General features: G+C 43.8%; 1 protein-coding gene and 1 long non-coding RNA gene across 2 annotated transcripts in view; one reads left to right on the top strand and one right to left on the bottom strand.

Annotated features, from left to right (window-relative positions):
- The window catches only part of ST6GAL2 (ST6 beta-galactoside alpha-2,6-sialyltransferase 2), a 316,318-nt gene that overhangs the window by 165,162 nt on the left and 123,704 nt on the right, over positions 1-27,452 (top strand). The window lies entirely within an intron of this gene.
- Positions 1,488-22,935, bottom strand: LOC142827047 (uncharacterized). The gene is made up of 3 exons (XR_012901418.2): positions 22,804-22,935; positions 2,215-2,271; positions 1,488-1,625 (listed from the first exon to the last, which is right to left on the bottom strand). It is a non-coding gene; the product is annotated as an uncharacterized LOC142827047 (long non-coding RNA).

The following is a 27,452-nucleotide window of genomic DNA, read 5'->3' as shown; positions in this document are numbered from 1 at the left end:
CCTAAAGGGGCAGATGAGGAACCCTTGGGCTGTGACTAGACTGGCAAGTTTTTCCGCAAAATCATCTGCTTTTGTGGAAAAACTTGCCAGCTGTCTACACTGGCCACTTGAATTTCTGGAAAAGCACTGACGATCTCATGTAAAATCATCAGTGCTTTTCTGGAAAAACTATGCTGCTCCCGTTCGGGCAAAAGTCTTTTTCCGAAAGACTTTTGCACAAAAGGGCCAATGTAGACAGCACAGTACTGTTTTCCGCAAAAAAGCCCCAATCGTGAAAAAGGCAATCGGGGCTTTTTTGCAGAAAACCGCATCTAGATTGGCCACGGACGCTTTTCTATAAAAAGTGCTTTTGCGGAAAAGCATCCTGCCAATCTAGACGCGCTTTTCCGAAAATGCTTTTAACGGAAAACCTTTCCGTTAAAAGCATTTTCGGAAATTCATGCCAGTGTAGACGTAGCCTTGGAGAATATAAAGCGTTTTGAAAGCTCCACAACCTCTAGCCTGCTTTGTTTCTTGTAGAGGATGTGATGGGGGCGGGGGGTTGAGAGTGAGTTCACTGACATCATACTTTAAAGCAGTATGATGCTTTATACCTGACATCATTTATTTATGCTTTATTCACTGACATCATACCTCAGGCACAAGACTGGAATAGGGGAAATGGAGCGTAGTCACTTTCTTCTCCCCACAAACTTTACCCTTCTCCCACTCCCACCTCAGTTGAGTGAAGTGTGAGTTTGGCACAGTTGAGATGACCCTGTGTCCTCATTGCAGGAGGAGTAACAGTTAATCCAAACTAAGGACTTAGTTCAGATTAACTTCTGACTGCCGCGTGTAGCCGTGGGCTGTCAGTTAGAACTAAGGGGATTTAAAAATGGCGCCTGCCAAGGAACATGCAAATGAAACCTGGGATATTTAAATCCCGGGCTTCATTTGCAAGTTCGAATGGCTACATTAGCCATCCTAGTTCGAACTAGGGGGCTAGTGTAGACATACCCTCAGAGAAGAAGGAACTGTATCATTTTGATATTGTCAAAAACAAAAATCAGAACACTTTTTATGGCTCTTTAAAAAAAATGTAAATACTCACATGCTCCACACTCTCTTTCCTCCCTTTCATCTGCTCAGCCTAAGTCAGAAAAGCTCCCCCTGGAGCAGCAGAGCAGATCAAAGACAGGTTACGCCCTGACTCCTCAATCTGAGCCCTTCCGTCCATCACTTCCCTCCTCCCTGTATCACTGGCTGTAGAGAGAAGGGGAGCAAAGGACAGAGGGACCATCCCATCAAGTCCCCATCCTGCCCATCATCTCCACAAGAGAACAGAGCAGGGGTTTTGCACTGACTAGAGCACTCTCAGGTCTGCTGCTGCCAAGCTGTTTCCTGACAAACTCTGGTTTTGAATAGTGTTGGCATGAAACACATCCCCTATGTCCCGAGAGTAAAAGAGAGACAGAAAATACTCTGTATCAGGGTAGCCACAGATCACAAGCAACCGTTTCCCAGTGAGAAAAATACCAAAAGTTTTGTCTGATGCAATGGAAAACCAAGTCACTCCTGCTGCCCAATGTTCTTAGGAAACTGGGACAACCAATGAAAACGGGACATCTGGGCTTTACTTCTGTAACCTAGGGATGACAAATTAAATGTGAACACTTAGTGCTTCGCTATTAGTCACATTGACAGAAACATTCATCTTATTTGCATATCCCTGAAGAAATACAGAGCCCTCCTTCACTGAGTACCTACAGCTGAATAATACAACCTTTTTAAAAAATTTATCTGAAGCTGCTACAGAGTTTGTAACAGGGTGCTGCAGAATCCAGAAGCGTTGCCACGGTGTTTAGGTCCACCTTGTAATAGAGTGCACAGCATGGACCGTGGCTGTACCTTACAAAGCACAGTAATGAGTTAGGGTTTGTGTAGTCAACAAATGGCCTCACAACAGAAGCACATGCTGTAATAAGCAATACACTCATCAAAGGCTGCACAAAACTGGGAACATGACTGCCTTTTTCTTTTGCTGATTACTGTGATAATACACTTGTCTACCCACATGTCAAAAACCTATAAGCATGGAAAAAGTGCATTAATAAAATGTTGACGATTAATCTTGTTGACCTCATAACTTCTGTAATCCCATACTGAAATGTCTGCGACTATTTACACAACACTAAATCTCACGCAGTGAAGCTCAGTCAGAGAATTGCTCCATACCCTAACAGATGTTCTTGTTTTTAGGCAAGTGGATCTTCATTCCTGCCGGAACAAGTACTGTAAAAAAACAAGTGGGAAACTCAAATGACTGATCCTCAAGTTGGGGAGATATTATTTGTGATTTGTATAGCAGCAGTGCCTAGGACCCCAAGTCATGAGCCATACCCCATTGTTCTAGTCCCTGTACAAACAGAACAGATGGCTCCTGTGGAGAAGCACTTACAATCTAAGTATAAGGTGAGGAAGAACAGCTGAATGCAACAAATTGACAGGGGACCATGAGGTAACAATGGGATCATGAACAGCATGAGAAGCGCTGCATGGCAGCAGACTAATTGTTGTTGAGTGCTTTGTAAGTATTGCAGTAAAGACACTTTTAGGAAGAATGTTTAAAAGGGCAATATGGTGACTTTGTGGAGACTTATCTGGGGGCTCCTCCCATGTATAAGGGAGTTGCATGGAAGAAAGCACAATGTTTTACAAATGAGCAAGCCAAGACTGGCTGTGTGGTGGAGCACAGGTGAAAGTTGGTATCTTGCTAGTGTATAAGAGATGACAGGTAGGGTGGGGATAAGCCATGAATGGCTTAAAAGTGAAGACAAGTAGCCTGTGGTTAATGTGGTGTAGAAGCAGGGTCTGTTGATATGGCTGAAGCAAGAAAACAGTCTTAGCAGTAGTGTTTTAAATGGCTACATGTGGGACAACATGGCTCCATGATGAAGTGGAATCTCTCTACCAAATTATTCACTTAACTTTTTCTTAGAGTCAAGTTTCTTTTTTAATTGGAATGAGGAATACAACGTTCTTTGGCAAGGGCAGGGGAAAATAATTCTCTAATCAAAAGATAAATTCAAGGAAGTAATTTGGACGATTCAGGCATCAGATCCAACTGCAATTCAAGTCATTTCTCTATTTTACTTAACATGGCTTTATTGTGCTGAAATCACCATTAACTGAAGTAATTGGAAAGGGGGGTGGGGAACTGCCTATTGCAATTTAATTTCCACATAGATGCTGAACATTGTATCCATATTTCAATGTGGTGCCATTAAACTACAGTCAGAGAGAAGCCTATAGCTTCGCCAAGAGCAAAATGGCTCTGGTGGGTCCCACTACGTACACAGACATTGTGTCTACACCAGTGGTTCTCAAACGTTTTGGTCCACAGCCTATCCCACTCAATGCTGATCTTTCCACAGCCCACCAGCCAACCACCCATGGCCAGGAGGTTGGATGCAGGAACAGGCTGGGAGTGGGGGATCTGGGAGAGAGGGAGGGTGTAAGAGCAGGCTGGAGGTGGGAGACCTGGGAGGGAGGGAGTATACAGGAGCGGACTGGGTGTGCAGGGTTTCAATGGAAGTGGTGTGTGTGAGGAGGATGGGAGTATGGAGTCTGGGCATGAGGGAGATGGGAAGCACTTACCTAGCTCTGTGTCTCCCACAGCTCCTATGCTCTATTCCCCGCCCCCTCCCCCACTGCTCCCAATGGTCATGATTACGGCCAGTGGCGGATTTAGGGCAGGGTGAGCAGGGCGGCTGCCCCAGGCACCGCGCTTCCCGAGGCCCCGCGCATGCGCCTTGGCACCACAGCGCATGCACTGTGTCAAAGGGGAGGGCCCACAAAATTTTGCTGCCCAGGGCCCCACGGCGCTGCCCAGGCCCTGCAGCACTCTCATCCACCCCTGATTACGGCCAATGGGAGCAGCGGGAAAAGCCTCCAGCTGAGCGGTTTTCTGAACTGCTGCTCCCCCAGCCACGGGATAGGGGAAATGGCAGCACACAGAGCCACTTCCTCCCCCTGCAAGCTGGATCCAGCCAGCAAGGATCACCCCACCCCTGCAGCGGGAAGTTGGTGCTGATGCTCCAACCTCACGGGGGTAGGGAGTATGGGGCTGGGGCACCAGCCCAGATTCTCCACTTCAGGGACAGGGTGAGCCCTGAGCCTGCAGCCTACTTGCAAGATGGCCCTAGATCACTAGTGGTTTGTAGAGCACACTTTGAGAACCACCGGTTTAGATGGAATATGAGGATGTGACTTTCTGCTTCTTGGGATATGGCTGCTGCTCTCCTAATATGACTGCAGACAAAGGACTTAGGCCACACAATATGGTGACAGGAAAAGGCCTCATCCTAGCCCCCCATTTCCCTGTGTGTTACACCACAGTATTATCTCCTTTATTGTACAAAAGCATTCATAAATATACTGTTGTCCTTCTTCCTTTGGCCCATGCAAGTCCATTACATGGTAGGTAGCACAGGACACGCTTGATTTCTGTTGGCAAGGTGCATCCTGCTCAAGTTATGACTGGTACATTTTCTGATTCAACAATCCATTGCTGTCGTAGGTGCATTTAGGGGCAAGTGGCTCATCTTTGACTTCACAAAGATTGTGGCTTGGTGTGCTCTGCTAAGAACATAAGAATGGCCATACTGGGTCCATCTAGCCCAGTATCCTGTCTGCTGACAGTGGCCAATGCCAGGTGCTCCACAGGGGGTGGACTGAAGACAATGATCAAGCGATTTGTCTTCTGCCATCCATCTCTAGCCTTTGGCAAACAGAGGCCAGGTAAACCATTACTTACCCCCTGGCTAATAGCCTTTTATGGACCTAATCTCCATTAATTTATCTAGCTCTTTTTTAAACTCTGTTATAGTCCTAGCCTTCACAGCCTCCTCTGGCAAGGAGTTCCACAGGTTGACTATGCACTGTGTGAAGAAGAACTTTCTTTTATTAGTTTTAAACCTGCTCCCCATTAATTTCATTTGGGCCGTGTCCAGACTCAGGGTTTTTTTCGGGAAAAGTAGCCTTTTCCCGAAAAAACTTCCCCTGCGTCCAGACTCAAGCCGCGTTCTTTCGAAATTATTTCGAAAGAACGCGGCTTTTCTTTCGATGGCGGTAAACCTCAATTTACGAGGAAGAACGCCTTCTTTCGAAAGTTCATCTTTCGAAAGAAGGCGTTCTTCAATGTAAAGAGGCCGTCTTCGAAAGAGAGCATCCAGACTCACTGGGTGCTCTCTTTCGAAAAAGAGGATTTCTCTTTCGAAAGATCCGCCTGCAGTCTAGACGCGATCTTTCGAAAGAGGCTCTTTCGAAAGATGCTTTCGAAAGAGCCTCTTTCGAAAGAAGCCTGCAGTCTAGACATAGCCTTGGTGTCCTCTAGTTCTTATATTATGGGAACAAGTAAATAACTTTTCTTTATTCACCCTCTCCACACCACTCATGATTTTATATACCTCTATCATATCTCCCCTCAGTCTCCTCTTTTCCAAACTGAAAAGTCCCAGTCTCTTTAGCCTCTCCTCATATAGAACCCGTTCCAAACCCTTAATCATTTTAGTTCCTCTTTTTTGAACCTTTTCAATGTCAAAATATCTTTTTTGAGGTGAGGAGACCACATCTGTACGCAGTATTCAAGATGTAGGCATACTGTAGTTTTATATAGGGGCAGTAAGATATTGTGCATCTTATTTTCTATCCCTTTTTTAATAATTCCTAACATCCTATTTGCTTTTTTGACTGCCGCTGCACGCTGCGTGGATGTTTTCAGAGAACTATCCACGATAACTTCAAGATCTCTTTCCTGATTAGTTTTAGCTAAATTAGCCCCCATCATATTGTATGTATAGTTGAGGTTATTTTTTCCAATGTGCATTACTTTACACTTATTCACATTAACTTTCATTTGCCGTTTTGTTGCCCAATCACTCAGTTTGGTGAGATCTTTTTTAAGTTCTTCACAATCTGCTTTTGTCTTGACTATCTTGAACAGTTTAGTATTGTCCACAAACTTTGCCACCTCACTGCTTACCCCTTTCTCTAGATCATTTATGAATAAGTTGAATAGGATTGGTCCTAGGACTGACCATTGGGGAATACCACTAGTTACCATTCTGAAAATTTACCATTTATTCATACCCTTTGTTTCCTGTCTTTTAACCAGTTTTCAGTCCATGAAAGGATCTTCCCTCTTATCCCATGACAATTTAATTTACACAAGAGCCATTGGTGAGGGACCTTTTTCAAAGGTCAAAGGCTTTCTGGAAATCTAATGCAGAAACTGGAATCCAAATGATTCTATAAGTAGCACCAGTGGGATTCCAGTCTGCCAAGTGCATGTTCAGCCACCATTCTACCCCTGCTGAAGTGAAAATGTAAACGTTTTTGCTTGACCTTCTGAGACCAGGATGTGGTTTCATAAGCAAAGGTAAAAGGGGGTCAGTAGAGTCCCCCACAACAGTGGGAACAGTAACTCCCTATATGATCATGTCACTTGGTGGGAATATTATCCCAGTCTGCCATCATAAACCTTTCCAGTGCAGCCCATGTTGGCATCTGTCAAGGCTGTTCCCCACTCTGGCATGACAAATGCAGAAGTTGGGGGACCACAAGACCACTCTAAAACCTTGTCTCTACAGGCTCTGATACAAAAACTTCCCCCAAGAATCCTAATACACAGATTTTGGGGAGTCTGCTGCCACCATCAAGTGCTTTCAACCCCAAAATGAAACAAACAAATAGGGGTAGACACTTGAAACCAACCCCAGGTATACCCCAACCTCTTTTTCCCCAAACGAGCTTGAAAAAGAAAAGAGAAAAACAAGCTGAAGTCTCTGGTGGTTGACCCCTCAGTCAGATGCATGCAGATACACACAGACAGATCTTCCAGGACACAAAAATCAACCAATACTGGTTACTTAGAAAAAAGAAACAAACTTTTATTATCAAAACAAAACTACAGTTGCAAGCATAGTAAACTGGCTAGATGGAAGGAGCCACCATTGATATAGATACTCAAAGAAAGCCCCTGGGCTGAAAGCTTAGTTACAAAAGAGGGGAAAAAAATAGTTAGCAAGCTCAGACATTATTTCCAAATCCCCAAACAAGGAAAACAATAAACCCTGACCGGCTATCTAAATTTTTCCCTACTTACACATTTTAAGAAGGCTGTTCTTGGAGAGAGAAGCATCTCCCTCGATAGCTGGGAGAAACTACTCTGAATCTCAAACAAAGAAGAGAAGATAAAAACCTCTCTTTTCCAGTTTGAAATTCCTACCTGCATTGTTATTGGCTGAACCACTTGATACCTTGCTAGGCACCTGTAACACCTTAGTCACCAGGTGCTGGTCAGCACTCCTAATTATGACAGCACCTCTGTGATGAACAAGGGCTGTCATAACAATGGTGTAGTACCCTTTGTGGTTTATGTACTCATTTGCTCCCTGAAGAGAGGCTTTGAGTTAATCAGTGACCCCAGTACAATTTGGAAACCCATTCTCTCAAAGCCAGCAATTGCTTCAGGCATATTTTTTGTGCTTGCTGCCATTAGCGAAATCTTTGATCTCCTTCAAAACTTCTGCTATCACTTTACCCACAGTTGACATTCCAACACCAGGCAGTTTTGGTTCAAAAATGAACCAAATTATTTTGGGAAGGGGGAATTTTTAGGGCTAACCAAAAAGAAAAATCAATTATTTTCTCAGCTCTACCACAATTTTGCAACCAGCCACACACAAACAGGCCATACACACCGATTTCAAGGGGGCTCTAGATTTGTGGGGAAAAGGACTGACCTGTGTAGCTCTTCTTACAAGATTGAGGATTACATTTGTGGCAAGCAGGAAAGCATCCATGAGCTCAAGAAGTTTGAGAGTCTGTGTGATATCATATTATGGTACGCCAGTGATCATATTTGCACATTTTAGTAAGGCCTGGAAGGGGTTAAGTAGCCTGCCGTAACTTGTAAATGGTCTAAATACCTTAATGGCTATGTTATTGCTTGCATCTCATGGGTTCCAGCTGCCTTGTACAATGTTTACTAGCTGACCCTAAGTACTTCAGGAAGAGTAATCTGATTTCAGGATCAGTTATCTCCACAACTTTGTTGTGGCAGAGACAGTCAATTAACAATACACTAAGCACAGCCTGGTTTTGATCTCAGCAATACTCCTCTTACACCACTGTACCATTTACTTTAGTAGATTTATTCCTGAGCTCAACCAGTGTATGTGAAATTGCACTCAGCCCTTTGTTGCATCTCCTTTTCCCCAACTCTGAGGCTAGGTCTACACTACACTACAGCATTTTTTTAGGAAAAAGCTACACATTTTGCATACCTTTTTCAGATTTTTTTTTCGGAAGAGGCTTTTCCAACTACACTGGGCCAAATTTTGGAAAATCCCCCTCTTTCAGAAGATCCCTTCTTCCTCATGGAATGAGGAACACAGGGCTTCCAAAAGAGCAAATTTGCACTTCTGCAAAAAGAAGCGGAGGATCAAACTCGTTCCTTGGACGCAGCGTAGTTTTTGCAGGTTACCTTTGGTATCCTGGAAAAACCCTGCAGTGTAGACGTACCCTGAGGCAACTTGTGGACTTCAGAATTAACCTCTAGCTAAGAGGCAAAAGTTTTCACAGTTTCTCTCTTCAACTCTTTAGTATTGCACAAATCTGTCTTGCAGGGGGCAGATTACCCCTTTCAGGAAAGGAAGGGATTAAGGAACTCAGATTTGGAGGAGTAATGGAAAGTGGTTCAAAGATTCAGATCACTGGTATGGGTCAGAGGTGAGCTCCTGTAGTATAGCAAAGCACTTTAGGAAAGATTCAAGAGATGTTAAAACCTTGTGTAACTACCAGTAGTGGATTCAAACTGGGACCTTTGGAACTTAGCGGAGGGGCCTCTATAGCTTGAGCTATAAAACCAGTTAGCACTCAGTGTAGGCTGTAGAGCTCACTCATTCTTATCTCTCACTGTAAGTACTCTAAGTGCCACTACATGGGACAGTGAACCACAGCCACCAGGTGCATGGTTTACAATTACTTTCCACCATGTCTGTAGTTCCTTTGCTATTGGAGAAGAGCACGCTAGGGAACCATTCTTCTATCTCTCCCCCGCTTCAAACAATGTTGTTCTTCATTATAAAGCCACCATAGAATTAATTGGCACATTGGACCTGATTCTAATCTCTTACCCCAGAAAAATGCTTTAAGTGAGATGAAGATCAGGGCCTATGTAATCAAGTTTTTGTAAAGACCAAGTATGAATTGTTCCTGTGCAGTCAGTTAAATTGGGCAGTATTTCAAATATACTGAATGCTAAATATTAGTCCAGAAAACTAGTATCATGAAAAAGTGTTTCCATTGCAAGTTAGTCTTGATAGTCTGGACGGCTTTTCATAATTTCCTTGTCTATCTACAGCTAGCATTGGGCCTGATCATCTTTTCACACTAGTGCAACTCAGCTGAGCTCTATGGAGTTATTTCTGATACATGCCACTGTAAATGAGCGAAGAAACAGGCCCCAGATTGTAAGCAGGGAGCGAGAGTTAAGCCATTTGCAGCACGCATACACAAGCTTTTAATGATCCTATAAAAACCAGAGCACTCAAAAGTATTTAGTATAGTATAGCCATCTACTGGCACCGTATCCAGTAACTATTTACACGTAGAGAGATCTCATTTACAGAGTAGTTCTATAACACAGCTGACGGGCTGCAGAGATAAGATAGTGACTAGTTATAGTGGCCAACACTTGAGGAGGCGTCAAGACTAGGAACTATAATATTTTGTGCATCACACTGGTGCACTCTCTTTCAGATGACCAACTCCAAGTGCTGCAAATATGAAACAACCCTTTGAAAACCAAGAGGAGGCATATGCAGTAAGTGAAGTATTATCCTCATATGACAAATAGGAAACCATAGGAACACAGAGGCACTATTGTCAACTTTCAACTTTCCTGAAAAGCTTAGGGTATCTGGTAGGTGTCTTTTCCTGAAAGCGTCAGGTCAAGCGCCCCATGAAAATCTAGACTGTGTTCAAAAACTAGCTGAAAGTTCCTGTTGTCAAATGGGTATAATCCATGGAGTGTGAAAACAGAGGAAATGGGTATGAACTTAACAATTGGATAACAGACCATGAATCTCAGTGATGGTTCAACTTAGTGATGCTCTCAACCATACTTGTTCCTGTTGTCATTACTTTACCCTGGGTATGTCTACACTGCAACATTAATTCGAAATAACTTAGCCCACATCTACACAGCAGGGGTAAGTCTACACTGTCTTTTTTTTTTTTTTTTGGAAGAGATATGCAAATAACACATTTGCATACCTTCTTCCATTTTTTTCCCCCTGGAAGAGCCTTTTCCACCATTTGGCCCTGTCTACATGGGGCCAAATGTCAGAAATCCCCTCTTTCGAAAGTCCCCTGCTTCCTTGTAAAACGGAAGAAGGTATGCAAATGCGAGTGCTATTTGCATACCTCTTCCAAGAAAAAAACAACCAGTGTTGCCGTACCCCAGGTAGTTAATTCGAAATAGTGTCAAAATACTGGAGAACTTCTTACTCCAATTCCTGTAACCCTCACTGTATGAGGAGTAAGGGAAGTTGGAGGAAGAGTGCTCTATTTCAAAATAAGTGCTGTGTAGACACTCCCAATTTCGAAAAAAGCTATTTTGAAATAAGCTATGCAATTGACATTAATTCAATTTGTGTAGTTTATTTTGAGTTAAGCCCTGCTGTGTAGTTGCACCCCGATTCAGCCATGCTAGGCTTCAAATTGCCAAACCGGAAAACCCCTGTAATCTTATTCGATTGATAAGGAATAAATGAATAGGCTTTGGAGTAGTTGAGAAAAAGGACTTGAAAGTGACTCAAATAATCCCCCAAAGATCAAAAACCAGAGACAAATAAGACACGATGTCACAGTAGAACAGGGCCCAGAGCCCCTGAGTCAGAGCAAGTGCCCAATCCAGCCAGTTACAGAGTGTGTGTTACACCTAGACCAGGCAGGAAAAGGAAGAGGGTGAGTGGAACAGGCTGTGGCTGGGGGAAGGGAAACCATGGTTGACTAGAGCTAACTCCTCCTGGTGTTTCTCTGGGGCAAAGTACCCCGGGACTACTGCTCCAGGAAGTGAGCAGAGCTGAATAGAGCTGGGAGGCAAGTAGGCACAGGAGTGTCAGAGACTCCGGGGACAGATGGTCCTGAAGACAGAGAGGAATGAGTTAAAATTCTGTTTTGTTGATTTACTTGCTTGCATTAAGAGAATAAGCCTTTGAGGAGACTATATATGGCAAGAAGTGTTTGGAAGCCAGGGAAAAGCCATGCCTTGAGACAACTCAAAAACCACAGGGGTTTTTTGGGCCTGACTAAAGAGTTTTGAATACTCAGGTTTTGCAATACTGCAGATAGTAAGTGACTGTGCTGAAGTGTGTGAAAGCTCATCGTAATGTTAGGCATAAAACCCAACCATCCTGACTCCTGACCCCAGTTAGTTCCTGTACTTACTATAAGACCAGATTTTCCTCTAATTATTCACTTTGATAGTTTTACCCCAAAGCAAGAGCACATTTAGTATGTTTTTCTTCCTCTTCTTTGTGCCCTTTACCCCACTCCGCCACCACCACCCCTTACTGAGAAGTGACTCTTTACATTTATAGTGATTATTACTCTCCATACAGCTACAAATGCCTAACACTGAAAAGGTGCATTTTATAGACATCTAGATAAACAGAAGTAATTTTAAGATGTCACAGACTAGTGCAACAGAGCCATTAGTATTTAGGATAAATTCTTAGCCAGCTGCAGAAACTCCACCCAAGACTTATACTGCCTGCAAAACTAACCAACCATACTGAGCATACTGTTTTATTCAAACAATTTAACCAAGTTGTAAATCTAGTGCTAAATAAGCACATGACTATAAGCATGACCATTTACTCAAGACTAAACCAAGATTTACTAAGAGTTATGAAACAGAGGAACCCATTCTGTGGTATAGAATTCTGTTTATGACCACATAGTTAAATCTGAGTTACTGTGCTTATTGTAAACACCACTTTTCAAGGATTTATATCTCAGCTATTTTATTACACCCTCCACCGAAACTCACCATTCATGGCCACAGTTCCGGAGCAATTTTCCTTCTAAAACTTTTCAACTAATTTCAATCATATTTTAAAATTAAAGATGTTAAACTCTACTAGACTTTTTGACAGTTTCTATGTTTTAAAAGATGATAATTTACATGCTAAGATTTTGCATGCACTTAAGCTCCTTAATCTGATCTGGTTCTTTATCCACAATATTGTTGTTTAAATGTAAATGGCTGGGAAATGTTCCTCTGAAAAGCAGCTTATGCACATTCATAAAACAAGTAATAACATTCTAAGAGAAATAAGGGATCTTTCGGAAAAGGCTTTATTTTCCGAAAGATCCGCGTCTAGACTGGCACTTTTTTCCGGCAAAGCTCCGAGCCAGAAAAAAGCGGCAGCCATGCTTATGCAAATGAAGCGGGGGGATTTAAATTCCCGCTTCATTTGCAATTGCGATGTGTCTAATTTGCATCCCTTTTACGGAAAAGGGATGCAGTCTAGACACAGCCTAGGAGTTTATCCAGCTCTGTATTGTGGAACTGAGCCTAACACTCTCTGTCTTATAGTTTTCTTTATAACCATGACATGGTCTTCATTTTGTCAGAGCAGCAACAGCCTTTGTTATACTGAAAATCTGGGACCAGATCCTAAACTTGTACAAATACAGCAAAGCCAATGGAAATGGAGATGGGTGACATGTTTTAGCCATATAGTGTAACTGACAAGTGCAGCTATGGAATGACCAAAGCGCTGAGAATATGTCACATTCAGCAAAATGTTACAGCTGAAGGGGTAGAAAAACAGACAGGTCAAAATGGTTCATTTCAACATATCCAGCCTCTGGGAAGGAAAGTGGGGGTGGGAGGAAACGAGGTTCTACAGTCAAAAGGCAACTTAGTTACCATTCAAAGAATTCTGCTGGCATGGCTATTCTTATAGGGTGTGTCTAGACTACAGGGTTTTTTTTGAAAAAAGCAGTTTCAAAAAAACTTCACCTGCATCTAGACTGCAGCAGCATTCTTTCGAAAGTAAATCGAAAGAACGTGGCAGTTTTTTTGATCATGGTAAACCTCATTTTACAAGGAATAAAGCCTTCTTTCGAAAGTACTCTTTCGAAAAATGGTGCTCTTGAATGCAAACTGTGCTTTTTCAAAAGAGAGCGTCTAGACTATTTTTCGAAAAAGCGGTTCGCTCTTTCAAAAAATCTGCTTGTAGTCTAGACACTCTCTTTCGAAAGAGGCTTTTTCAAAAGATTCTTTTGAAAAAGTCTCTTTTGAAAGAGGCTTGCAGTCCAGACGTAGCCACACTGAATAGACCAGTGCTTAAGACAATCAGATTGGAAGTGGGAGCCCCTCATTCAAAACGCCACCCTGGAACAGGGCCTGAGCATCCCCCACTCCTAAGTGCCCTATCCACCAAACTAGAGGCACTCACATGTCCCACTGAATATTTAATACAGCATGGAACAGCTCCAGCGGGAGACAGAAATCTGCTATAAAACGCTAGTTGGATGGTTAGGGCATTCATATGGGGTATGAGAGGCCTGGCTTCAAATCCCTGCACCACCACCCCTGTCCTATGAATGGCTCCAACATAAAAATGATGGGATTCATTTGGGATTGAAGAAAACACGTCCTTTGTTTGACCTGAAACACAGAGATTTCTGATTTTTTTGATTTACCAGCAATTCTGTATTTTGATTTTGGGTTGATCTGAAATGTGTGCAGGGTTTGTCCCAGAAAAGCCAGCAAACTAAAACATTGCTTAGCCCACTTCAATGAGGAGCTACACTGATTTACACACAGTGAAGTTCTCACCTTGAGGTATGATCATCACCTTTTTATTTCCTGCCAAGACTCTAGACCACAATACTGGCAAAATGTGGTTCTAAAGATGGCTTAATGAGACCAGAGAGGATTACCTGAATGGTAAGAGTGATCATTCTGTGGCATAATCTAAGTCCCCCTTTATCTCTCCTCAACTCTGTTTCCCAAGCAGGGCGGGGGGGAAAGGGGGAATCTATACTTAAAGAAAAGGGAACATGGCTAGAAAATAGATGGCCCATGCCTACCAATAGTTTGGGGTGGGCAAAGTGAGGGCAGTCAGATTCAACGGGGTTATTGAGCTTGCTTAGCACAAGTCAAGCAAGAAATTGGAGGGGGGGTACATGACCCTGCCTGTTCCTCCCCCACATACCCACTGTGTCTGCAGACAGCATAAGTCTTGACCTATCTTCCTGTGTATTTTGGATCTTTGACAAGTACTTCTTGTACTTGACTTCTTTGCACTAATTGCTGTACTCTCTACATAAAAGTGCCACTTGCTTAGCAGCTTTCACAAGGCATAACATGGAGTTTGGCACTTTTTAGGAAACTCATTACTTGACAATATATTATTGTGTCTGATGAAGTTAGCAGGGACATTTTTGGCAAAGTTGCAAGAAAAATCATTGTTGTCAGACAAATGTTTCAGTAATAGGATCCCCACTCACCATTAGCATGTCTCTTTATATCTGTCAGGGAACATCACTCTCGTGGCATCAAATTCCCCCTTGCTGCTCATGAGTCACTTTACAATAATCTTTCCTTTGGTAACTTGGCCCTCCAGCCAGGTCACCATTTTGTGCACTGCTTCTGTGCCTATAGAGGATACCACCACCAGTGTCTAAGGCTATGTCTACACTGCAGAGCTTTTCCGGGATACCAGAGGTATTCCGGAAAAGCTCTGCTGCGTGCAAGGAATGTGTCTGCTTTTCCGAAAAAAATGTCAGAAAAGCAGACGTGGTTTTTTAGCATCCCTGTAAACCTTGTTCTACAAGGAAGAAGGGATGTTCCGAAAGAGGTTTTTTTTCCTGACATTTGGCCCTGTGTAGACGGGCCAAATGTTGGGAAAGCCTCTTCTGAAAGAAAAGCAGAAAAATCCTCCTTGGTAATATACTATTGGAAAAGCAACTGAAGAAGACAATTCAAGCTATCAATATGCAGTGTCTTCTTACCTGCTTACCAGATAACGAACACACAAGTTGAATGCCATTAATGTTTGGTTTTAAATGATTTGTACTAATTTCCAGAATTATATGATGCACAATGCTAATTTCAGGTAACTGCACATGTAAACCTCTGGCCCCCAATGGTCTGCTGCAGGAATGCCCCTCAGTGCTGTTTCTCTCTCTCTGGGCAGGGACTCATAGTTCACTTCCTTCTGACTGGGCTTTTAGGCTGGAGTCCTTTTGCACTTTACTATGACTATATCAAGCAATCTGACAAACATCCAGTTTCCTTCCAAGGACAAGGACAGTGATTTACCAGTGATTCAAACAGCTCTTCCAAGGTAGAACACATTTATTTAAGGACAAAAGAGTAAACCTAAGACACAATAAAAAGATCTTGATGCATACTACATGTACCAAAAGCTGCCAGTCGGTCCCCTTGGTAACCCTAGCAAGTTCAAGTCATTCCAACACTTTCAGTACAGTTAGACCCTCCCTTGAAAACAAAGGTCAGGTCCATTCACTGAATCCAAATCAAAGGCCTCTCTCTCAGTTTTAGCTGACCCTTTTATATCAAAAGCTCTTTGTCTATCTCCTTGGCTTCTAGTATCTGTTTGAGCTAGTATGTGCAAATCATGCCAGAGGTGGTACGTCTCTGGAGCTGTTTACAATCCCAGGGCTTGAAGCAGTAATCACCACCCTTCCCGCCCCTCCCCCCCCACACACAAACACACTTCCTGGATGTGCTGGCCTGTCACCCATCAAGTAAAATACAAACCCTAGACTACTGTGAGAGACAGAACAGTCATAAATATAATACAATATGGTTCTCGAGTTACTGTATGTGGTTGCATATCTGTCGCATATTGTATTACCATTATTATTACAGGCAGTCCCCGGGTTACGTACAAGATAGGGACTGTAGGTTTGTTCTTAAGTTGAATCTGTATGTAAGTCGGAACTGGCGTCAGCCGCTGCTGAAACTGATCAGTTTCAACCGCGGCTGAATCTGGACGCCAGTTCTGACTTACATACAGATTCAACTTAAGAAACCCAGGCGTCCCCAAGTCAGCTGCTGCTGAAACTGATCAGCGGCTGATTCCAGGAAGCCTGGGGCAGAGCCACTCTGCCTCGGGCTTCCTGTAGTCAGCCGCTGGTCAGTTTCAGCAGCGGCTGACTTGGGGACGCCTGGGGCAGAGCAGCTGGGGTGCTGCTGGGTTGCTCCAGTAGCGTGGCTCCTCGGCTCTACTGGAGCAACCCAGCAGCACCCCAGCTGCTCTGCCCCAGGCGTCCTGATTCAGCTGCTGCTGAAACTGACCAGCAGCGGCTGAATCAGGACGTCTGGGGCAGAGCAGCTGGGGTGCTGCCGGGTTGGTCCGGAGTGGAGCTGCGGGACCAACCCGGCAGCCCCCAGCTGCTCTACCCCAGGGGTAGGCAAGAAAAGCCTGGTCTGCTGGGGGGGGCACTAGCTGCACCCCCCCCAGCAGACCAGGGAGACGGGGGTGGCGGGACCGCCCAAGTCCTCCACGGCTTTGCTCCATCTCCCTTGTCTGCTGACCTGGGAGATGCGGAGCAAAGCCGCAGAGCAAGCAGGCAGCGGGACAGTCCAGGCGCGCCGCGGCTGTCCCACTGCGGGTGTGCTCCAAGGCTTTGCTCCCCATCTCCCTGGTCTGCTGGTCGGGAGACGGGGAGCAAAGCCGTGGAGCACGCCCGCAGGGGGACAGCTCAAGCGCGCCCGGGCTGTCCCACTGCGGGCGTGCTCCAAGGCTTTGCTCCCCGTCTCCCTGCAGACCAAGGAGACGGGGAGCAGCTTTTCTCACCCCGGAGGACGGGGGCGGTGGACCGCGGCGCATCTGGGCATCCCGTCGCTCCAGTCCTCCGGGGCGAGAAAAGTCCCGTTCGTAACTGCGGATCCGACATAAGTCGGGGACTGCCTGTACTCTGATGTCCTCAAAGGAAATGTAATTTCCTGTCTTTTCTGAGCAGGCTGAGAAGACAACCCAGACAGGCAGAATGCTGTTATAACAAGGATTCTTGTGGCACCTTAAAGACTAAGGGCTCATCTAGACTATGCGGAACAGTTGAAAGAGGATGTGCAAATTCCATGCATATCTTCTTCCATGAAAGTAGTTTAGACGCGGCTTTTTTGGCAAACCCTCCCCCTTTGTCGAAAAGCCATTCTTCCTCAAAAAATGAAGTTTGACTGTTCCATGTAGTCTATATGAGCCCTAAAAGATTTATTTAAGCAGAAGCTTTTGTGGGTAAAAACGTGCCTCATCAGATGAAACTGACAAAGTGGGTCTTTGCCCACAAAAGCTTCTGTCCAAATAAACCTGTTAGTCTTTAAGGTGCCACTGGACACGTTGTTATTTTTGCAGATATGGACTAACATGGCTACCCCTTTGGTACTTGTCAGAATGCTGTTATGACATTTGTAATGAGATTTGAGAATGGGTTTTATCAACTTGCATCCACGCTTAGAGTTGCATGACTAAGTGTTATAGGAATGGGATAATGGCTGGAGAATGTGGGCTTTCTCAGGAAAAAACCCCAGTAAAAGATCTAAATACTATATTTTGTAGCAGTTTATGTTGGTTAAGTATGTGGGTTTTTTCTTACCAAAATAGTTAAATTTGTACAAGCCCCTAATGCAGACACAGTTATGCCCAGTATAAAGGTGTCTTTGTAAGTGTGTAGCTTATTCCTGTATGGAAATTGGAATATGCAACACCAATATAAGACCCCTTTGTACTGGTATAACTGCATCCACACAAGAGGTTTGTATGCTTTCACTAGACCAGTACTGTTACCTTCACACAACTCTAGCATATAGGCAAGCCCCATGAGCCTATGATTCTTCCAGGTTTACTCTGTCTGGTCTCTAATAAAGTCTGCATTGCATTATTAAAGTCAGAGCCCCTGCCTCTCATTGGGATAGGATTTTTAAATGTCTTTCTTGGTTGAATTAAACAAGGTCACGGTTTGCTTTCACCTGGTATGGGATGATTTTTTTTCTTCCTTTCAATATAAGAATGCTCCCATTTCTGACAGCGTGTCTCCATTCATTTTAGGACCTTCCTGATCCCATCCTATCTTTATAAACTAATCTCCTCAGAATGCATTTCCTTCCCGTTTTCTGGTATTGGTTCCCCAGACTACCTCCCCACATTACTTCCCTAGTTAATAATTCTTTTTTCCTCTACTACGATTTTCTGCAAATCTGAACTCGCTCCTCACCTTCTAAAATACCTTCTCTTGCCAAAAGCAAGTTTTCCCTACTGCCCCATTTCTAGCTTTCTCTTTCTCAGCAAAGTGTCTCTCTCCTGAGTCTGGAGGATAATACACTAGCAGTTCAAACCTGGAAGGTTTTCTTCACAAGCACAAAGACTAGAAGGGTAGGAGCTTAAATTCTGCAGAAAATGACTGATAAGGAAATGGCTGGGTGTACTAATGAGGAGTTTCTCTTACTGGAAACAAACTTTCTGCTGCAAGTTTGATATAGGGCTGACTCAATAAAGTGTATACTCCTGATATCCAAACTGAGGTCCATAGTGGATTATTAGCTATTCTCGCAGGCCAGAATGGCTGAACAGCTTCTGAACAGTGTACTCTGTAGCTGGACAGATCAATGTGCTGATTTTTAGCTACTGTAAGTAAGCACCACTGACTACAAATGATGCATCTTCACATGTTCACTCAACTTCTTTTCCCCCCCAGATCTTTGAATGTTATGTGGGTGCCTTGCCACTGTATTTTTGCATGTTATGTGGAATACTGTTCATAGCCCTCTGAAACAAGGCTAGTCACAGGTTTAACCCAAAAGAAAAATGGTAATATAAAATATAATGGGGATATAAAAATGCCTTCCCTGCATCCCTGTACTGTAGTAAATTCTGCAAGCAAACTTGCATAGATCAGTTTCACCAAACGTTTGACACCCAGGTAAAGGAACAGTGTTCAGGGTGAAGAAGTGAATATTCTGCACTGATTTCCGATTTACCAAAGCTGGACAGAAAATTACAACATTGTTTGGAGTTGCATGGAGGGGCTAGGAAAATTGAGCAACTATGTGGAAAAGGATAACTTTCATCCACTCGTATTTATTTTGAAATCTTCACATGTCCACATGGTGCCATCTCTCTTCAGCACTGGCACAATAGCCAGCCTGGGGCCCAAGAAGTAACAAAACTTCTGCCTTGACTAGATGTTGTAGCCTGTTGGGATGTGGCACATGTATCTTGCAACAGTTTGGCTCTTCCATGCTGTCTTGAAAATCAAATAACAATAACGTTCCTTGAAACTCTGCAAGTAGGCCTATTTTGCCACCATGTGACAGTGCAGCTCCTGGAACCACCTCCATCAGCTGGTTCAATTTGATCTAGCCCTGCCCAGATACAGGAGAGTATGCGAGGAGCCTTTCCATCCTTGATCCTCTGCAAGTTCAGGCACAGGGCAATCTGTGCATTCACAATGTTTGAGAACTCACAATGGTGCTCCATTCCCCACTGGTTGCAGAGCTGAGCCACCAAAAAGCTGGGTGTGGAGTGTGTGATTTCTGCTATAAAAGAGTGTAGCAGCTGCTGCTGTTTGTTCTCCCACAGGCCTCCTGCTTGATGCAGTCAGTGTGTCTTCAGGAGCAACCGCCTCCGCACTGTCCCCTGGCTGGCGGAGATGGCTTACAGCCACAATCTAGCCCTTAGTTTGTAAATTGCTTGGAGCGGGGATTATGATTTCTTTCCTGTCAGACCGTGCAACCCACAATGAGGTTGCTCATTAAAAAATCATGCTCAGAAGTGATCCCTGAGGCTGTAGCTAGTGATCTGTGCCTGTGTTGGCATGAGAGAGTAGAGTTGGATCCTCTAGACCAGCCTCACTCCCTGGGTTGGTAGGGACTGAGCAGGCTATCAAGAAACATGCCCCTCTCCTAGCAGTAAGACCCCTGATGAATGACTTGTTGTGAGAATGGTATCAATGGACATTACCTGGGTGGGAAGGGTAAAATACAGAAGACCCGTGGAAGACTTCCTTAAGAAACGTAATCAATTAAGCCTAGTTAGGGAGGTTTTGAAAGGACTTCACAGTGAGACCAGCACTCGTCAGTTAGAAGGATGCTGGGTAGGTCATGGAACCCTGCGGGAGGTTGAATAAGGGTGACCATTCACCCAACCCCAGAATTCTGGACATTTCAATATTTCCAGAAACAGCATGGGCTCACCCCCACTGGAATGACCTTGGACTCACGATACGTGCAAGATCGTGTTGCACATGCGAGGTCACGCTAGCAGGGGGTGGGGCATCATGATTTGCAAAATTCCATCCCCCAGCTGACACCAGACAAAACCACATAGGCTACTTCAGGTAGGAATAAGAGATCCTCCGGAAAAGGGCTTTATTTCAGAGGATCGCGCCAGTCTGGACGCTCTTTTCTGGCTTTTCCCCAAGCCGGAAAAAAAGCAGCGGCCATGTTTATTTAAATCCCGCGAGGGATATTTAAATCCCCCGCGGATTTCCCTATTCCAAAGTTAGAAATTAGCATGCCTCTTCCGAAGAAGGGGCCAGTCTAGACGTAGCCATACAGTTCTCACTCAGTACCAGATGGGGGACAAACCTTAGAAAAGGAGCACTGTCTGGCTTAAAACCTGAGGAATGGGCTGTCTGTGGAAGAATGAAAAGATCCTCAGGGCTCAAAGGCCTGATCTACACAAGACAGGAAGGTCAACCTAAGATACGCAACTCCAGCTACATTAATTGTATAGTTGGAGTTAACATACCTTAAATCCCCATCCATACAGCAGGAGGCCAATGGGAGCACACGCAGGATGCTGGTAGGGGCTGCCAGGGGTCTACACTAAATCTGTTAAATCGAATGCTAGAAGATCGACCTCTGGAGGGTCAATCTCTGGAGTATAGACATATTGTAACAGCTCATCGACCTATTTTCATAGCAAATAGTAGGGTGATTGGTGCAATACAAAAACGTAGTACTCTTTCTCTTCAGCATCTGAGGAAGTGAGATGTAGCTCACAAAAGCTCATATTCTAATGCCCTCATAAATTTGTTAGTCTTCAAAGTGCCACCAGACTCCTTGTTGTTTTTATAGTAGAATAGTTCAATGCACTGCTAGTATGGGACATTTTGCTGGTACCTAGGAATATAGATCTCTGCCCAGAAGGAAACAGGTAAAGGACTTAATTTAGAAGCAAGTAATTAAGCAGTTAAATCTAGCATGAATCATATTGACTTCAGTAAAGTTTCTCCTAATGATAATACTCTGGATTAATTATTTGAGGCAAGAAAGCGGAGATAGATGATGAACAGTTTAGTGATGCAAAGGGTCCCCAGAATAGAATACATGTTCTGTTTATCAATGTAATATTGGTTACCTTCTCTTTCATAGTTACATTGCTGCCATACTACTCAGAACCTCAAACAAGAGTGGTACCCCATTATGCAGCCTGTTGTACAAAGACAGTCGCTACTTCATAGTTTGCAGCCTAAAGCCTCTGTCTTGTGAACTGCTCCCATTGACTGGATGGTCCTCAATATAAGAAGTGGGGTTCTCTCACACACAGGAACGTGCAGGATCAGAGACCACAAATTAAAAAGACGTAAGGAGGGTGGAAAGTTACATTTTTCTAAAGTTGCAAAACTACTTACTTATAAACTCTCTGTTGACAAGCCCACGACTTTCAGAAATGTTCACTTTTGGGGAGGAGATTTTTGTTTGCATAGTCTCTGTCTCAAGACTTTTGTTAAAATTTGAGGCAAAGCCCTTTAGCCTGGACAGGATTTGGGGAAATGGAAGAAATAAATTCTTCACATTGTTAGAAAGTTGTAAGCACACTTTTTGAACAAGGCAACAGGCATGGCTGAAGTTTGAAACATGCAAGTTGGCACTGTCACTAGTGAGCAATAACATTTTCGGATTCAGGGAACAAAATTAAAAAGAGATAAATGACAGAAAATGGTCTAAGTTCCCAATCCTGCAAGTACTCAAGGATGTGTGTCCCTGCTTTCTTCAATGAGACTATGATGAGGTCTGCATCTGGGCTTTAGGCAACTGACTCTCCTTATGATGTATACCCTTTCCCTATACAGCAAACCAGGAACAAATTACTGCTGCTTTCTGCGAGCACCATCTTCATGAAAGAACAAGCAACTGTCTTATGGGAAGGGGGTGATGAGATCAGCTGCGCACAACTTGGACTGTGAGACTGCTGAGACCTCTGTCCCACCAACCTGTGTGTTCCTATCTCACAGTGATTCTGTGTAAAGCTACAAATCTCCGACAGGCACTGCACTTACTCAGGCATCCACAGACAGGGACACATCCAACAGAGTTACATGAATGCTGTCACAACCATTCATGAACCAATAGAGAGGCTCCAGCCAATTCCTCCTAGCTCCCCAGACTTGCACCCTAGAACTGTACCATGTTGTCCTCATCAGAAGCCTGGCCAGCGCAAATTCATTACCAAGTCCAGCCCTCTCTTGATGTGGCAAGGTCATGCATGGGCCTTGGTAAGTGGAGCTGCGATTCCCAAATACTTCAACCAAAATACTCTGTTTTAAGTAAAATATAAAACTACAAATCTATTAACTACAGAAAGATAGGTTTTAAGTCATTATAAGTAGCAAGCACTGAGATCAGAATTGGTTACTTAAGAAATAAAAAACAATTTGCAATCTGGATTCTACAATAAACAGGATTTGAATCAAGCAGTGTCTCACCCTGATGGTGCACATAGGTCACACAGATCTTCACTACATGAGCTGTGACTTTTCCCTCTTTCCCACCCTGGCACCACTCTTCCCAGTTCATAGTCTTTGTTCTCCAGTTGTGTTTCCAGGTGTTGAGTTGTGGAGGAGGCTATGTGAGGCACAATTATGATGTCATTTCCTGTCTTAGTCTATGTCTACACTGCCGCAGTTTTTCAGAAGAGGAAATGCAAATAGAGCGCTCATTTGCAAATCCTGCATTCTCATTTGCATATTCTCTTCCAATCCTTTTTCTGGAAGTGGTTTTTGCGATAAAAAGCCATGTGTAGATGGGGCCATTTGTCAGAAAAACCCCGTTTTGCACAAGATCTCTTATTCCTCAAAAAATGAGGTTTATAGGATCTTGCACAAAACGAGGTTTTTCTGACAAATGGCCACATCTAAATAGGGCTTTTTATCACAAAAACCTCTTCCGCAAAAAGGATCAGAAGAGAATATACAAATGAGAGCACAGGATTTGCAAATGAGTTCTCCATTTGCATTTCCTCTTCCAAAAAAGTGCTGCAGTGTAGACATAGCCTCAACAGATTCTTCCAGGACCAGAGAAGATAAAGCAAAATTATTAAAGGTCTAGAAAACATGGCCTATGAGGAAAGATTGAAAGATTGGACTTGTTTAGTTTAGAAAAGACTGAGAGGGGACATGCCAGCAGTTTTCAAGTATCTAAAAGGGTGTTACAAGGAGCAGGGAGAAAAGTTGTTCTCCTTAATTTCTGAGGATAGGACAAGAAGCAATGGGCTTAAATCGCAGCAATTTAGGTTTAGGTTGGACATGAGGAAAAACTTCCTCACTGTCAGAGTGGTTAAACACTAGAATAAATTGCCTAGGGGGGTTGTGGAATCTTCATCACTGGAGATATTTAAGAGCAGGTTAGATAGATATCTATCGGGGATGATACAGACCATGCTTGGTCCTGCCATGAGAGTAGGGGCTGGACTCAATGACCTCTTGAGGTCCCCACCAGTTCTAGAATTCTATGATTTCTATGATTCCAGCTGGCTGGAAAGATCTTTTGATGTGGAGATCTGGCGGTTCCCATTGGTCAGTAAGTGTTCTCTCTAAGTTCTCTGGAGTTGGCCACTGGAAGAGTGGATTCCCCTTGACAGGCTATCAGCACATCTGGCTACTCCATTGTGGTACGTGACAGGCTGCTTGTGGATGATCCCAACCTATTTCAGTAACACACAGAACAATCTTCATAATGGCATGTACAGGATATCACATTCAATCCAACAGTATATTAATGTTCAACTAATCAAGACATACTTTGTACAAAATATATTATAATTATTGACAGTGATGAATATGGAGGATCCAGGGCGCTGTTTTGAGATACAGAGTGTCAGAGGAGAGGACAGGAAAACCCTCAAAATACTCTGTCTTAACATTGTGGGCAAATGTTGAGGATGGAAAGGAAGAAGGTACACTTAGATCTTGCTACTTTAGACTGTCAACAGTTTTTGCTGTTTCCTACCTCATTTGGAAAAAGGTGTTTCTATTAAATTAAAGCTTCCTTCTTTCTTCTGTAAAGATACTCCACTCTCGCCATAAGTAGACGAGTGGCTGACCTGCTAAATCTGCCTTGAAGAAAACTATCTACAGTTTACCTTCCTCGTGCTATTACCATAAACAAGGTATAGCTTTCTCAAACAAATTGGGATTTAATTGCTAACGTAATTTAGAAGCATTTTTTTGTGTGTGGAGAAAAATGCAAAAGGAACTGCATTGTGCCTGTTTTTTATTTGTTGTACAACGTGTGCAGAAAAGCAGAGTCAGTGTCATTCTTGGAACCTTACAAAAGACTTTGCTCCAAAAAGTGACTGAGTTAAGAAACAGATTGTCTTACTCAGCAAATCTGCCCTTCTCCCACTCTGCCACATATCCTGATTTATTGACAGCAGGCTCTGCCTGTTGGCTATGTGAGCTCTGCAGCGCTCGGAGAGAATACACTGGATTATATTCCTTGCTGGGCATCATCAAAAGAACTGTTTCTCCCCCACAAAATGCTGTACTTGAATAACTCCATGAAAAGCAATGGGGGTTGCCCTGCAGTCTCCAATAGAAACCAAAAAGGCTGCAGTTGCAGAAATGCCACTTAGCACAATTTGTCCTGCAGAAACAGTACTGAGCAAAGCTGATGGGCACACCATTTCAATCACTGTCTTTCTCTTGGCACTGGAAACTTGGCACACTACCAGTGTATTGTCATGGTGCCTGGACAGTTCTGACAGCTGGGGCATGTAGACCATTTTTTCCTAAAGAAACAAACAGTCTGTACCACCTCAGAGCTCTCATTCTGTGTCACTGACACTGTCAGGGATCTGACATTAGACCCAGGGCGCTAGAGAAACTTCCGCTGACCGAGAGTCCAAATAGAACAAGAGGAAAGGGACCTCCCCACCTTGGAAAGCTCAGCCTTCTTAGAAAGATGGGCTCATTTGTGACTGAGAAGATAAGCATTTGGCTCTAAAAAACATCATCAATTTGGCCTGTCATGGTACCATCTGGAGATCATTTGTAATTACTATAGTTCCACAGGGCTGCACACTCCTTCCAACAAGCTTGAAGAGAACTGATAAGTACCATGAAATGGCATCTTTATTTATAGCAATGCTAAAAAAGTGCTTAATTGGTTCAAATGCTGTAAAATTGCTTTTCTTAATATAGACTCTAGTTCAGCAACAAGAGCATTGGAAATAATTAGGAGTAATCCATTAAAAGAGCTACCATTTGATGTAGCTGGAAATAAGCAAAGGAGAGGCTTTGAAATGAAAGCAAGTGTTTAGGTATCCTTTTAACAGCTTTCCACTTTTCAGGTGTTATTTTGCACCTCAATTTATAAATGACAGTTTACTGCTGTATAATGGGAGAAAGCAATCTCATAGTTCAGGATGTGCAGGCACAAGTAAACCAGTTCCTTCCTGCTGGAACTAGGCTATTGCTATAGCAACATCCAAATGATAGACAGATTTTTGAATGTGCAGTGGTCTACTGTGATACAACAGAGCTTCTGGGATTTCTACCAAATGGCTGCAACCCTGAGTGCAATGATACCAAGTTGCCAGATTTAAAAAAAAAAAAATCAGTTTCCAAATATATTTTCAATAAACCCCACTTAAAATATGGCCTTTTGATTCAAATGCAAGATTCTTAAGCCAATCACTGTGTAGTGCAGTAACAATCCAACGGACAGGCCACGCCCAAAGCTTAACCTTGTCTACATAGAGTTTCAATCTTCTCATATGCAAAGTGTCTTCTACAATAATGCCCTCAACTTGAGGTCTAGAAGCAGTGGAGCTCCCCATGGGCACAAAAGTCTACTAGGGTATGTCTACACTACCACCCTAGTTCGAACTAGGGTGGTTAATGTAGGCAACCGGAGTTGCAAATGAAGCCCGGGATTTGAATTTCCTGGGCTTCATTTGCATATTGCCGGGCGCCGCCATTTTTAAATGTCCGCTAGTTCGGACTCCGTGCCCGCGGCTACATGCGGCATGAACTAGGTAGTTCGGACTAGGCTTCCTATTCCGAACTACCGGTACACCTCATTCCACGAGGAAGCCTGTAGGTAGGAGAGTCTTCTCTCAGCTTGGCGGCCATGTTTCTGCCTGTGCTCTCCAGAGAGGTTCTGCTGAGAGTGGAGAGCAGTTCTGATTTGCCCAGTACCCACAGACAAGCTGTAGATGGGAGCTCTTTCAGGCAACAGCTGCTCCTTTAGCACATATCAGGGATGTACTGCCCATACCCCTTTCCAGCCAGCTCTGCTAAGTTTGAGGATAACAATAACCCCTCCAGTTTCATTCTAAAGGGAGTTTCTGTGACTTTCAGCCACTGCAACCAGACCCTCGGGCAGAGCTGTTGGCACAGGGAACTTGGCTACCTTTGACACTGGTAAAAACAACCAGTGAACTTAGCCTTATGTGTGTGGAAACTTGTAGAAATCCTCCCTCTTTTTTTGTTTTAAACTTCTTAAATGTAGTTTGTACCTAGATGGGTCTTCTTTCACCTACAGGTCTAAGCACCTCACTCTCCGGCTGGTAGAGGCAGAAACAGCCAGAGGAGGGGTTGCTGCACTGGTGGGGAAGGGCTAAAATAAGGCCCAGCTTGGGCCATCTCCCTCCTCAGAATTCCCCTGGACTTAAGAACTGTACAGGGTGCACAAGGCCATGGTGATACCTCCCTTCCCCCCACTATGTGCTCTTGAGAGAAATCTGCAAAGAGGAGCCAGCCACAGACTCCTGTTGGTGGGCCAGAAGCAGACAAAGCAAGGACCTTTGCGGGGGGGGGAACTCTGTCTTCCCCTTTCAGTGGCCCCTCCCTCTTCTCTTTAGCTGATCCCCTTCTAACTAGGCCCCCTTGCCTGCCGCATGCACACACACCATCCAATTAAGAAACTAACAAGCCTGTTGCCATCATTATTTACTTTGCCTGGTGATATAGCTTTTCCCTCACCCTGTGTCTGTCTGGTCTCTTTACATTGTAAGCTCTTTGGAGCAGAGACTGTCTTTACATTCTGTTGCATAGCACATAGCTCAGTGGGGTTCTTGTCTGTGACTAGGGCTCCTAGGCTTAATTGGAATACAACTTAATAATGAATCTAT

This window comes from Pelodiscus sinensis, chromosome 1, assembly GCF_052426305.1.
Source record: "Pelodiscus sinensis isolate ZL-2025 chromosome 1, ASM5242630v1, whole genome shotgun sequence".
Lineage (NCBI taxonomy): Eukaryota > Metazoa > Chordata > Testudines > Trionychidae > Pelodiscus > Pelodiscus sinensis.
The sequence above is the reverse complement of the archived record's forward strand: the minus strand, read 5'-3'. Positions and strand labels throughout refer to the sequence as shown.